This window comes from Suncus etruscus, chromosome 16 (genome assembly GCF_024139225.1).
Source record: "Suncus etruscus isolate mSunEtr1 chromosome 16, mSunEtr1.pri.cur, whole genome shotgun sequence".
Classification (NCBI taxonomy): Eukaryota; Metazoa; Chordata; class Mammalia; order Eulipotyphla; family Soricidae; genus Suncus; species Suncus etruscus.
In genome coordinates, this window is record NC_064863.1 from 16260992 (window position 1) to 16273615 (window position 12624).

Consider the following 12624-nt stretch of genomic DNA (forward strand, 5'->3'; position numbering starts at 1 on the left):
TAATTTTGAAAAAAATTTAGAAATTACCAAAATTAGATTTTGAAAATTAAATTCACCATGATTTCAAATTTAGATGATTTTAAGTATTTTGGAAGTAAAACTCTGGAATTTTAAACCATGATTTAAAGATTTATTCTAAGATGTAATCTTTTTTGGGGTTTTATTTGTTCACTGTATCCTTTCTAAAAACTAAGTAATTTATCAGAAATCTAGTTTGAAAGAATCCCTCAAGCTCTGGAAATTTAAGTTCCAATTTCCTCTTAAGAATTAGAAGAGATATAGAATTGAATTAAAACCTTTTTTGATTGTTTACTTAGTCTGATTCCCCCCTGTTAAAACCATTTCTTAACCCTATACTCATTAGGTAAAATGAAAAACTCTCTCATAACATAGTTATGTTTGGGGCCCGGAGAGATAGCACAGTGGTGTTTGCCTTGCAAGCAGCCAATCCAGGACCTAAGGTTGTTGGTTCGAATCCAGTGTCCCATATGGTCCCCCGTGCCTGCCAGGAGCTATTTCTGAGTAGACAGCCAAGAGTAACCCCTGAGCACCACCGGGTGTGGCCCAAAATAAAAACAAAAACAAAAACAAAAACAAAAAACATAGTTATGTTTGTATGAATTACACCAGAAATACTGGAGGGGTCCTAGGATTGGACCACCCTTAGCTGTGTTCAGTGAAGAAATAGGGGAACATGACACCAGAGATTGAGCTCGGAGCCTCAGACATGCTGTGCCTTCACTCTACCTTTGAACTCTCCCTCATTCCTCACACAAATCATGTATTGTTTAATAAGGTTACATAAATTTAAAATATATGTATACCCATCCAAGTTGGGCATATGAAGATTAGGCTCTATGTTAAGGAGGGAAAAACATGCAGGACATTACAATTTTTCCATTTTGTACCATCATCTCAGATTTCCAAACTGAGAAGTAATTTCATCACCTGGTTTAGACAAATCTCTCTAGTGCCATTCTGGCATTTACCTGTTGCCTCATTTTCTCCATGTATGTGCGTTTGGCCCGGCTGTAGGTAAGAAATCTAAGCCTTTGTTTCACTTTGCTCTCACTTCAGCTTCTCTGTGGTTAATGCTGTGCTTTGGCTTCATGTGCTCTGCTGTTGTATTGCAATGTAAAAAGTCTCTTGTCTCTTCTTCTGTCTTTGTCCGCTGCCAGCTGCTAATCTGAATGAGGTGGAAAAAGGTTAGTTGCCTTTTAAGTCTATTATTTTCTTTTGAGTTGTCCTCTGCTTTTTTTAAACTAAGTAGATTGCAAGGAGTGAATATGTTAAAGGTGATCATTGACAAAATATGAGATCTAAAATCACTATGTCAAATCAATCACCCCTATCTTTGAGAACTGGGTAATTGTCAAATAGTATAAAAGGGATACCTGAGCTGCCTTCTATCAGTTTCTAGAAAACTAACAGAATCTCTCTGAGTGAAAAAAAAAAAAAGACGATTGTTATGAAGAGAGTAATACTTTCTACTTGTCTGTAAAGGTTTACTTTTTAAAGCCATTTTGAACATGTATTATTTTGATCATTAAAATCATAAAAACATAGCTTATTTTGAATACTTGAATGGACGTACGTAAAAAGAGAAATTCATGGTACTTTCATACGACGTTTTCCCAAAACTCTACAGTGATGGTAGTCATGTAAAGCACCAAAAAAAGTGGAAAAGAGTTCCAGCTACTAAAAATCTTATAAAATAAATAAAATTAAGTCCAATATGTTGATTTAAAAACTTACGTTACTCGTGTCATAAAATGGAATGAATCCTAGGCTAAATTTTTTAAGCATTAAAATGGTCATATCAAATCATTAGCATCTATATTCCTCTTCTGGCTCCTTAAATGCACCAGGAACCAAAGAAGGAAGCTCTAGAATAGTTTTTCAACTTGGGAATAAGTGACTTTCAGTGGGCCCACAAAAGATCCCAGGTTGTTCACAAGTAAAAATTCTCTAAAGTTGTGGACCACTCTATGAGATTCAGGAGTCATCCAGTGGGACAGGGAGCCAGAAGAAGGAGACAATGTGGAAAGAGTGGCACAGATGGAACAAGATTAATAAACACTGCTCCAGAACGTTTTGGGTGAGACATTGACTTGGGGGAATCATTTTGCAACCTGTGAAATTTTATCTCAACGACTCAAAATCAGTAGAAATTACCTTGAGTTTCAGTTCATTCCACTTTACTAAAGCTCTTGCAATGACAAGAGTAATCATTGTGGGCCATATTCAGGCAAACTCAGCTCTTGTCTCTACAAGCATATTATCTGTTAGCCATGTGTGGTAGGTATAAAAGGCTAATCTGGAAAGTCATCTCAGAGCAGCCATATTGTTCAGGAAATTTGCTAAGTGTAGTAGTCACTGATGATTCTTTCTGGATGGAGAGGTGCATTGAAAAGCATGGGGGAAAATGGTTTCCAATTTTTTGAATGTAAATAAACCTGTGCACTTCTCCTGACCAGGTGCTTACAACACCCCTCCCAGAGCTTTTTTTCTAACCACCATTGCAATTGGTGGTCAGGAGAAGGAATGTGTCCAACCTGGGTCTGTCTCAGAAACATGTTTACAGTGACTTTCATAGGACTATGTCCTTAAAGAGTTCTCAATAGAGCAAAGAAAGCAAAAGTGTGCTTTCTATCTCCACATGCTTTCGTATGTTGACCAAATTGCAAGTTTATATATTTAAATGCTGTCTGATTTCCATGTCTACACTGTTAGTGGATTTCCTTTTCTCTTTCACTGATTTGTTTTCTTTGGGATGCCACACCTGACACTTCTTGGGCGCAGTTTGTGTTTGGGGGTCACTCCTTATGGTGGTTGGAATGAAAGCTACATTCTAATGTGTGCAAAGCAAATGCTGCTTAGCCTGGCAAACTATCTCCCTGGCTCTTAACATGCTTTAAAAACAATCAAACCATCCTCTTTTTTTAGTTGTCTATTTTCCTTAATCTGAAACTTAATGAGAAATACAATTTCTGTGGTTTTTTAATATCAGAAAGAGCAATGGTCCTAAAAGGACAATTTGTTATGTGTAGACTTGTTGAATTAAAAGAATTCTGTAGAAATATACAATGGCAATTGGGGCTTGTGAGAAGCTCTAATTTATAAGAAACCATACAAAATGTTTGAAGAAATATTACAATAGGTAAAGTGCTTCTTTTGCAGTCAACCCAGGTTTGATCTTCGGTATCCCAGATGGTCCCACAAACCTTCCAGGAATGTTTCCTGAGTACAGAGCAAGGAGTAACCACCAAGCACGAGAGGATGTGTTCCTTGCCCAGAATAAAAGCCATGCAAAAAGCATTGACCCAGCGATGAACACATTGTAAGACATATAGGCAAACCAATGGTTCATATCCTCAAGATCCTAGATTCCTAGGTAGTTCCACTGGTACACTCTTTCTTCCAGGAGTGTACTTCTTGGTTCTTTTCACTTGCCACAATACCTTTCACTATCCGAATGCCAAACAAGCTATTATCCTGCCATCTCTTCAGCTCACATAATGCTCCCCTATGTATCTTTGAAAAGAATAATATTGAAGACATAAAATTTAAGCACAGTAAACTATTTTATCCACACATAAAAATAGAGTGGCTAACCAATGCCTGTACGGTTGAAGACAACAATCTCCTGGTGACTCTCCCACTTTCCATCATTAAGACAGTTTGCTTTTTGGAAAATGGGGAAAAAAAACTCAGTTTCCTCATCCTGACATTAATGTTTTCAACTCCAGGACCTCTTGAAGTTTTTTTTAATGCTGGGAAAGGGATGATAGATATATATTCCAATTCTCATAAATGTTTGAGAAAAACAATGAAAGATAAACAAGTTGGTATAGGAAAATTTTTATGCTGGAAAATCAGAGTGTCTTGGATGACAGGTTTAAGGTTTGAATCATGTTATTTCAGTTATTACCACTATAATAATGTGGTTTGAATGATAGGAGGTTGTTCTGAACAGCAAACAAATTCTTATTGAACTTTTGTCAAAGAAAGCTTGGCCTACAATAAACTATCTATGTGAAGGAACTTCCTCTTCCCCAATTCTCCCTTTTAAAACATATTATTTTGTCATAACACTTCCCAGTCTCACTTCAAAATGGAGATTTTATTCCATAATAAATATTTGACTTTACTTATGTACTTCATCTACTTTGAAATGTTGAAGACAGAACCAAGTCACATTTCCACCAGTGGTGAATGAGTTTCACCACATCACTAACAACATGAACTATTGCCACATTTTTGTTGTGTTTTGGTTTTGGGGTTTTTAGTTAGTTTAATTTTAGGCCATACCTTGCTGTGCTCAGGAATTATATGTTCAAGGTTCACTCCTGGTGGGCTCAGGGGACCATATGTGGTACCAGAGATAAAATCTGAGTCATACATGTGCCAGGCAAGCTCCTTTCCCACTATTGCTCTACTATTGCTCAACCTTCCCAATCTTTTTTATTTGTGCCATTCTCACTGGCTGAACTGATTTCTTATTATTGTTTTGATTAGCGTCCCCCAAATAACAAGTGACAATGAGCACCTTTTCACATGCCTACTAACCATCTCTTGGGGGGGGGCACTTGCCATTGGGAAAATGTCTTTTTACCTCTTCTATTTTTAATAAGATGGTTGGAATAATTTTTGTTGAGCTATGGGAGCACTTTATGTATATATATCGAATATCAGCACGTTATCTGATTGTATTGTGCAGATATTTTCAGTAGGATATCGTTTTCCATTAGCCCTAGTTTCATTTGCCAAGCCAAACCTTTTTAAGTTTATGTAGACCCATTTGTTTATTTTTGATTTCGTGGTTATTGCCTCTGAATTTAAATCACTGAAGATAATTTAAATCACTGAAGATTCATTTTTTTTTTGCCAAGTTCTGCCTATATTTTCCTGAATGTATTTTTATGATATCTTGAATGCTGAAGGCATCTTGAATTTGGATGGATATCTTTAAAGGGGGTTGTATAAAAATTTTAATTTTCATGAGTTCTCAATAATAATGGCTCCTGTAATGGATTCTGCCTACAAATGTATAAAGTTTTTTTTATATCAGAATCAACAGAGTTGCCATTTTTCTGCAGTCTGCTTTAACTAGGGAAAAGACATTGGCAGCTTAATGATATTATGTGCTTTTATTTCCAACATTTTTAAGCTTTCTTAAGTGCATTTGGATCTCAGAAAATGTTTTTGAGAACCTGTATTCTCTTAAGTTAATAGGCAGAGTCCTTTTGAGCCCAGAACAACAGCTTTGCTTAACCAAGCCTTATACAGTCTAATTTGGATTTATTTATTTTGAAAAAGGGACTGAAAAAAATTCTGCCATTTCAGTAGCTGTTGAAATTGGCTTCATGATTTAGCCTTGGTTTTCCAAGTGGAATATTGAAAAATGCCTACTTTTTGGTTTATTTATTGGGAGAGGTAAATTTTTCCATTTTAAAAATTTAGAAGATATTTATTGAGAAAATACTTTATACAGGACAGTGTACTCGCCATTGAAAGGGATACAAAAATGCATAAAACATTCCCCTTGTCTCTCAGGCAAACTCTTTGGCTTTCATTGTTCACTGCAAGTTCTGATGAGGTCAGTTATTCCTTCAAACAAAGCCATCAATTCTCATATCCCAAGAAAGTGAGCAAGATAATGTAGTTCACTACGATTTAAGTTGAGAGAAGTACTTCTCTGAAGAAAAGGATTAATGAAATTTTCTGGCAAGGAAACATTATATATCTTAAACATTTTATATCTTAAAAAAATAGAAGAATATGGGGTGTCTTCTTGCTTGGATTTTTAATATCCCAAATTATAGCTTAATTTTGAATTACAGTTAATTTCACCTGGAAATTACTCTATCCGAATCATCACATTTTACACCACAGTTTGTGTGAAGAAAAAAATATACCATAATTTACCATATCTTTAAATAATCTACAATTTCTTAAGACCAGTTCCTTGATGGTTCCATACTTACAACTTGATTAAATAAGGCCAGAGATAAAGGAGGTTTACCATAGTTTGTAGAACAGTTAACTGTTTACATTGATAAAACTCATTTCTGGATACTAAAATAAAAAGGGGGTTGATTTTTAGAAGGAATTCTCATAAAAGGTTTGCCCTTTAAAAAAAATAACAGGAGAAAAAGAAACCAAATTATTTTATTCATGAGTCATACCTTACTGAAAAATTAATGATCTCCATTCTCATTTTTTTCTCTCTTTTTTTCCCTCATATTTAGTTTACTAAGTATCCAGATTGGAAAATGGGAAGCTTCTCTTTTCAGTATGTTCCAGGCCAGCATAATAACCCTGAGCAGAGTATGACCAAATAGCATTGACCTGGTTTAGCAAGAGAGGAGAAAATATAAATGACTTTTCTTTCAGGTCCAATTCAATTAACCTGCCCTGGGATGATGCCCATAATCCCATCAGCCATGGTCACCCCCTGCTCTAGCTCATCAGTCTCCTGCTAAGCCTGTGAATGGAAAGAGGAGCCTTAGCTCTTTAAAGAGCAAATAGAAAATACATGTTCTTGGAAGGAATTGGGTGCATTTTTTTAATGGTCATCAGTATCATTTAGGTCCACTTATTTTAACGCTTCTCAACCATTTTACTTATGAGCTGATGCCCACAATTTTTTTTTTCTTGAACAAAGTTTATTTCCCCGAGGAGGGGTGCACCGTTCCCGGAGGTACTGCAATACCGGGTCGATGAATGGAGCGGACGGAGCAAGTTCCTCTTTCGACTCCCAGCTCCAAAAATCCATTTAATATAGTGTCCTCGGATAGAGGACGTATCAGATATTAAATTGATAAGAACAGATACTACACTTGATCTTAGCTAAAAGGCCGAGAAGCGATACAATTTTTTAATTCTGAGGTTTTGTTCAGCCTTTCCCTTCGTTAATGGGTAGATACAGAGAGTCAAGGGTTAACTATGCTGTTCCACCAACAAGGACATTTGTAAAGATAGGATTTCCAACTGCTAATATTTTGTTGTTGTTATTGTTGTTTATTTGTCTTTGGGCCATACTTGGAGGTGTCTAAGGGGTTACTCCCAGCTAGGGGATCTAACCTGGGTTGACCACTTATAAAGCAAGTGTCCTACCCACTGTACTGTTTGCTCTCCCACTAACAATTTTCTTTACTGTTTTCTTTTTCTCCCTTTTTGTCTTCTTGTGTTATCTGGGTCTTTTTCATTAACATTTGACTGGAATTCTCCTTCCAGATTTAATCAAGTCAATATTTATTTTAATTAAATATCTTTATTTAAACACCTTGATTACAAATATGATTATTGTTGGGTTTCAGTCATGTAAAGAACACCTCACTTCACCAATGCAACATTCCCATCACCTATGTCCCAAATCTCCTCCCCACCACCCCTCCGCCTGTACTTGAGACAGGCTTTCTACTTCCTTCATTCATTCACATTGTTATGATAGTTGTCAGTGTTAAATTGACATTTTTCAATAGCCATTGAGTTTTTTGTTTATGCATGATAATTTGTGAGTTAAGAATGTGAAATAAGTTCAAATACAGGCATATATACAGAGAGAGAGAAAGAGAGAGAGATCTTTTTCAAGGTGAAGTAAATATATTATTTTGGGGCTGGAGTGATAGTACATCAGTTAAAGCCCAGGTTCAATTTCTGGAATCCATATAGTTCTCCATAACTGCCAGGAGTAAGTCGAGTGTAGAGCCAGGAGTAACTCTTGAGCATTATGGGGTATTACCCAGTGTAGCCCCTCAAAATAAAAAAAATGAATCTGATTTTTTTTTATTATGTTGGTTTTTGAATTTTTTTCTCCTGCTGAGCCTGTCAGCTTGAGAAAAGCTAGTACCATTTACCCAGGAAAATTAGAACCCAAAATCCAAATATTTGAAGAATGATACATTTGACCCTTAAAACCATCGATATTCTCCTGATCCTTGTCAGGAAATCTACCAGACACTTCCTTTGTCCCAGGGATATTTGAAAATGTCAGAACATATTAAGTTCAACACTAGAATTTTCGTCCTATGTTCCTTTTCCATTATTATCAATATTAATGATCCTTTCCTATTAAAAAGACTAGTTCTGTATAATTTATGAATAGGCTGTAATGTCAGTCCCAGAGCCCCCTTCTCACCCTCTTCCTACATCCTTGAACTGAGAATACAAAAATTCTGGAATCATTTTCACTTCAGATGTTAGTCTAGTTTTATTCAGAAATCAGCAATGCTAAGGTTCCCAATGATGCCATATACTCATATCTTCAATTACCTATAATAATCTACAGTTATTGTAGTTATGACTAACCTAAATTTAAAAGTCTAACTTTTAAAAATATTAAAATGTAATATTTTAATATTTTTTCTATCACTTCACTAATGTGAAACAGTTTAAATAGTGTTCTGAAATTGGAAAATTCTGGAAATTTTAATCTTATGATTAATCTAAATGAATAACCTATGTTCTATGAAGCAGATTTTTGAGACTGAGTAAACCTAGATGACACTTGCTCCCCAGATTTCTTGTTAAATCCAGAGCAGTTCTCCATCCAGCCACTAACACTTCAAAAATTTATGCTCTGATTGATAAAGAATAAATCTTTCTGAGATAATAATGAATTTTGGGGGGGCATTATGGAAGAGGTCACAACACTGTTTCTCAACAAGGGTTTCTTGTGATATTCCCCGGGATATTCTAAGTCAATGGCAGGTGAAAATACATATATGAGTGAGCATACATGTGAATAGTGGGCCAACTAGTAGGACAAAAGTTTCACAGGACAAAAACAAGTAGAGAATATATCCTTAGTCAACAATTTAAAAAAAATCAAGAACTATTGCACTTCTGGTTTGCAAAACTAAGTAATCATAACTTCAGACAATTCCTAGGTCAAGACATTTTTATATTCCAGTTACTGAATGAAACAAAGGGTTTTGCAAAAAGTAGACTTTTAACTTCTCAAAAGATTTCAGATTTGAAGGTTGTTGTCATGCTCACCCTTTATTTCTTTGCTGATTCTAGTTCAAAATATTTTCCTCGAGATTGCTCTATAAAAATTAATAAAGTGACATATCTATTTTCTCAAATAAAGGCTCCATCTAAATTACAAGTTAATGAATACTATAAGTGGACAAAAGCTCTTTCCACCAATCTATTAATATGGAGGAGAATTTAATACAATACCCACAGGCTATTTTGTTAATTTGTCAAATAATCACTGCAGTTCTGTAAGTTCCTAAGGATGGGCAAACATAGAATTTTAAAGAAATCTTGCTAATAAAACTTAAATGTACGGGAAATGTAACAATAATTAAAGTGGCAATGCTCAACTCACATATCCTCCACTTATCACAGCTTTTGATGTTTTTTGTAAAATATAAGAAATGGGGATGGGAAGGTGGCGCTAGAGGTAAGGTGTCTGCCTTGCAAGCGCTAGCGTAGGACGAACCATGGTTCGATCCCCCGGCATCCCATATGGTCCCCCCAGCCAGGGGCGATTTCTGAGCGCATAGCCAGGAGTAACCCCTGAGCGTCAAACGGGTGTGGCTCAAAAACCAAAAAAGGAAAAAAAAGAAATCATAAACATATTCAAAATTCCATTATTTTATGTTTTAGTTTTTTGTATACACTTGGCTTTGCTCAGCTCTTTCTCTTGACTCTGTGTTCCAGGGATTACTCCTGGAAAGTTCAGGAGACAATTCTAGGTTTTGATAATATATATATTAACATGATATGATAGCATAGGTATTATTTTTGAAGATCAGTTGATATCAAAGTTCAAAGCAGTCAAATCCTTATAAAGTTGATGCAAAACCGTAGACTCACTCTTCTCCTCTGTCAGACACAGTTGTTTGTTTGTCTTTTGCCTTCACTTTAGTATGCAAAGGGAGGGGAGTTTTCATTAAAGATGGGATTGCCCTTTCTTCATATGTCAACAGGCCCTTTGGAGGAAGCACCAAACGCTGATTAGTTCAGATCAGCTAAAACTCTGTTTCTCAGTCTATGGTCCCAGCAGGAAATATCTGAATAAACTACCCTGCTGACATGTGCTTAGTCCACTTATTACTTATCACTTATTACAGATGTTTTGAGAGGGCCACACCCAGCAGCACTCAGAAATTACTCCTGGCTCGGGGCACAGAAATCACTCCTAGCATGCTCTGAGAACCTTATAGGATGCCAAGGATCGAACTTGACTTGGCTACATGCAAGGCAAACTCCCTGCCTGCCTTGCTATCACAACTATTACAGACTTATTACAGGAGCTCAAACCCCTGTAGGAACATTTCCAACATATGTTCGAAAAAATATTACTATACCAGCCCTCCAATGTTTAGGATTTACTACCGACTGCTATTTTGCTTGTACTACTAAAGTGAATGCTACTGAATAGGTATTTTAGACTACACAAATGTATTTTATAATCCTGGAGTTTCGAGTTTTGCAGTCAAGGTGTCAGCATTATAGAGGACTGTGAGGTAGGAAACAATTGCAGGCATCCAGGCCTGACCTCTCAATGGTTAGTTAACTTCCTTCCTTATATCCTCTCATTTTTTCTCTTCACCAAATTCCTCCCTTAATAGCATTCACCATGTTGAATTTGGACCCACCCTAATGACTTCATTTTATCTCAGTTACTTCTCTGACAACATGGTTGTTAAAGAATATTCATAACTGAGGTACTGGAAATATCTTTAGGAGGATAAATACCAATCACTATATGGAAAACTCTTGCTCTTTACAGCAGAAAATATGGTCTGCCTCACAGTTCTTTATGTCATTGAAAGGGACATACCAGGAATCTACAGGTACCAAACTCTCTCTGCCTATTATCTAATGAAGCTCCCATTAGTTCTGCTTCCTAACTTCTCAGGATATTCCCATCTCATCCAATCCCAATCTAGAGAGTGCAAGCAAAGTACTCTTGTATTCATTTGTACATGCCCTCTGTTATCTGCCATCTTCCAATAGGCCGGAAATCATTCTACTAAGTTCAAGTGTCACCAAGCCATCTCCCAATGGTTTTAAACCCTCCAAAAAGTCCTTTTCCTATGGAATAAAGGCTTTTTGCTAAAGGCCCCTGACCTCTAGCACCATGTTTTCCTGTGCTCATTCCCCATCTCCAGAGTTCATGCTGACAAGGCCACTTCCTACAAACAGCACTGCCATGTTCTTTCTTCTCCCTGAAACTCTCATTCCAGTCTCACTTTCTCAGAAAAACATTCCTCACAGCCAGCCTCCTTTCTACAGCCATGACATTTTTCTGCTCAGCATCTACATGTAGGCAGTTGAATATTTACTTTTGAAATAATTGGATTTTTATCATATGTGATCTCCAAGGCAATAAGAAGATTAGTGCTAGCATGGTGGGAACTCACATTTTATGATGCTGTAAAACATTTGGTTTACTCTGATGCCATAGTCATGGTGAAAGAAAGAAGTTTATAAAACAGCATCAAAAATATGTTGGTGGGTGGTTATAAAAAATGTGATATAGGGGCCAGAGTGATAACACAGCAGGTAGGATATTTGCCTTGCACATAGCTGACCCAGGTTCTAGATACCAAGTATCCCATATGGTCCCCAGCACTAATAGAAATGTCCTTTGAGGTGGAAAGCCAAGAGTAACCCCTGAGGCCGGGTGTGGCCCTAAAACAAAAACAAATTAAAAAATGTAAGTTACAATGTAGTGGAAGATACTAGTAGTGCAAATGTAGATTAAAAAGGAATTGCTCCTTCTGCTTAAGATGCAGAGAGGCGGGGCTTGAGAGATAGCATGGAGGCAGGGCATTTGCCTTGCATGCAGAAGGATGGTGGTTCGAATCCCAGCATCCCATATGGTCCCCCAAGCCTGCCAGGAGCGATTTCTGAGCATAGAGCAAGGAGTAAACACTAAGCACTGCTGGGTGTGACCCAAAAACCATATATATATATATATATATATATATATATATATATATATACATATAACTCTGGGCTAATCTGCTAAGAACCTTAAAAAAGCACTGAAGTTGTCGTCTCATTTCGATTCTGTTCATAATATTGTCACCTCAGTGAGTGCCGGACACATGCTAACACTTTATTTCGCTAACTGTAATGTTTCCTCTGGTGAGCTACTGTCTGGTTCACCTCTCTGTTTAGAAATATATCTTTATATTTCAGACTTTTAGAAGCACAGTTAACCTTGCACACCCATTTCTGATTCTCATTTTGTAGATGAAGAATTGAGACCCAGAAAAATAAAATCCTTCCTGTTTCTGCAGCCAGTCTACTGCGTAAGATTGAATAAATTGCAGAAGGCCTATGCAAGCTATAACCTAGGAATGACTCATGTCATTTCACTCAATAAAGCTAATTTCTCTCTAGCGTCTCCTTATGTTATTTTTCTCTTAAAACAATATCACTGGAGTTCCAGCTGTTTCTGCTTCCCCTACAAAGAGGCCATAAATGTATCTCCTCTAAATGATGACACAATTCTTCATTGTGCTGTCACTCTGGGCCCTGGAGCTTATTTTTGTCTTACCCCCTCACAACTTCTTTGATTTTTGATTTTTGACTATAAAATTTTACCATTTCGGGGCCAGAGTGATGGCGCAAGCGGTAGAGCGTTTGCCTTGC

The 12624-nt window shown here is 36.7% G+C and overlaps 1 protein-coding gene and 1 non-coding gene across 2 annotated transcripts in view; one reads left to right on the top strand and one right to left on the bottom strand.

Annotated features, from left to right (window-relative positions):
- SLIT2 (slit guidance ligand 2) overlaps positions 1-12624 on the top strand; it is a 375780-nt gene that overhangs the window by 320234 nt on the left and 42922 nt on the right.
- LOC126032835 (U2 spliceosomal RNA) lies at positions 6682-6872 on the bottom strand. Its single transcript, XR_007504013.1, has one exon. It is a non-coding gene; the product is annotated as a U2 spliceosomal RNA (small nuclear RNA).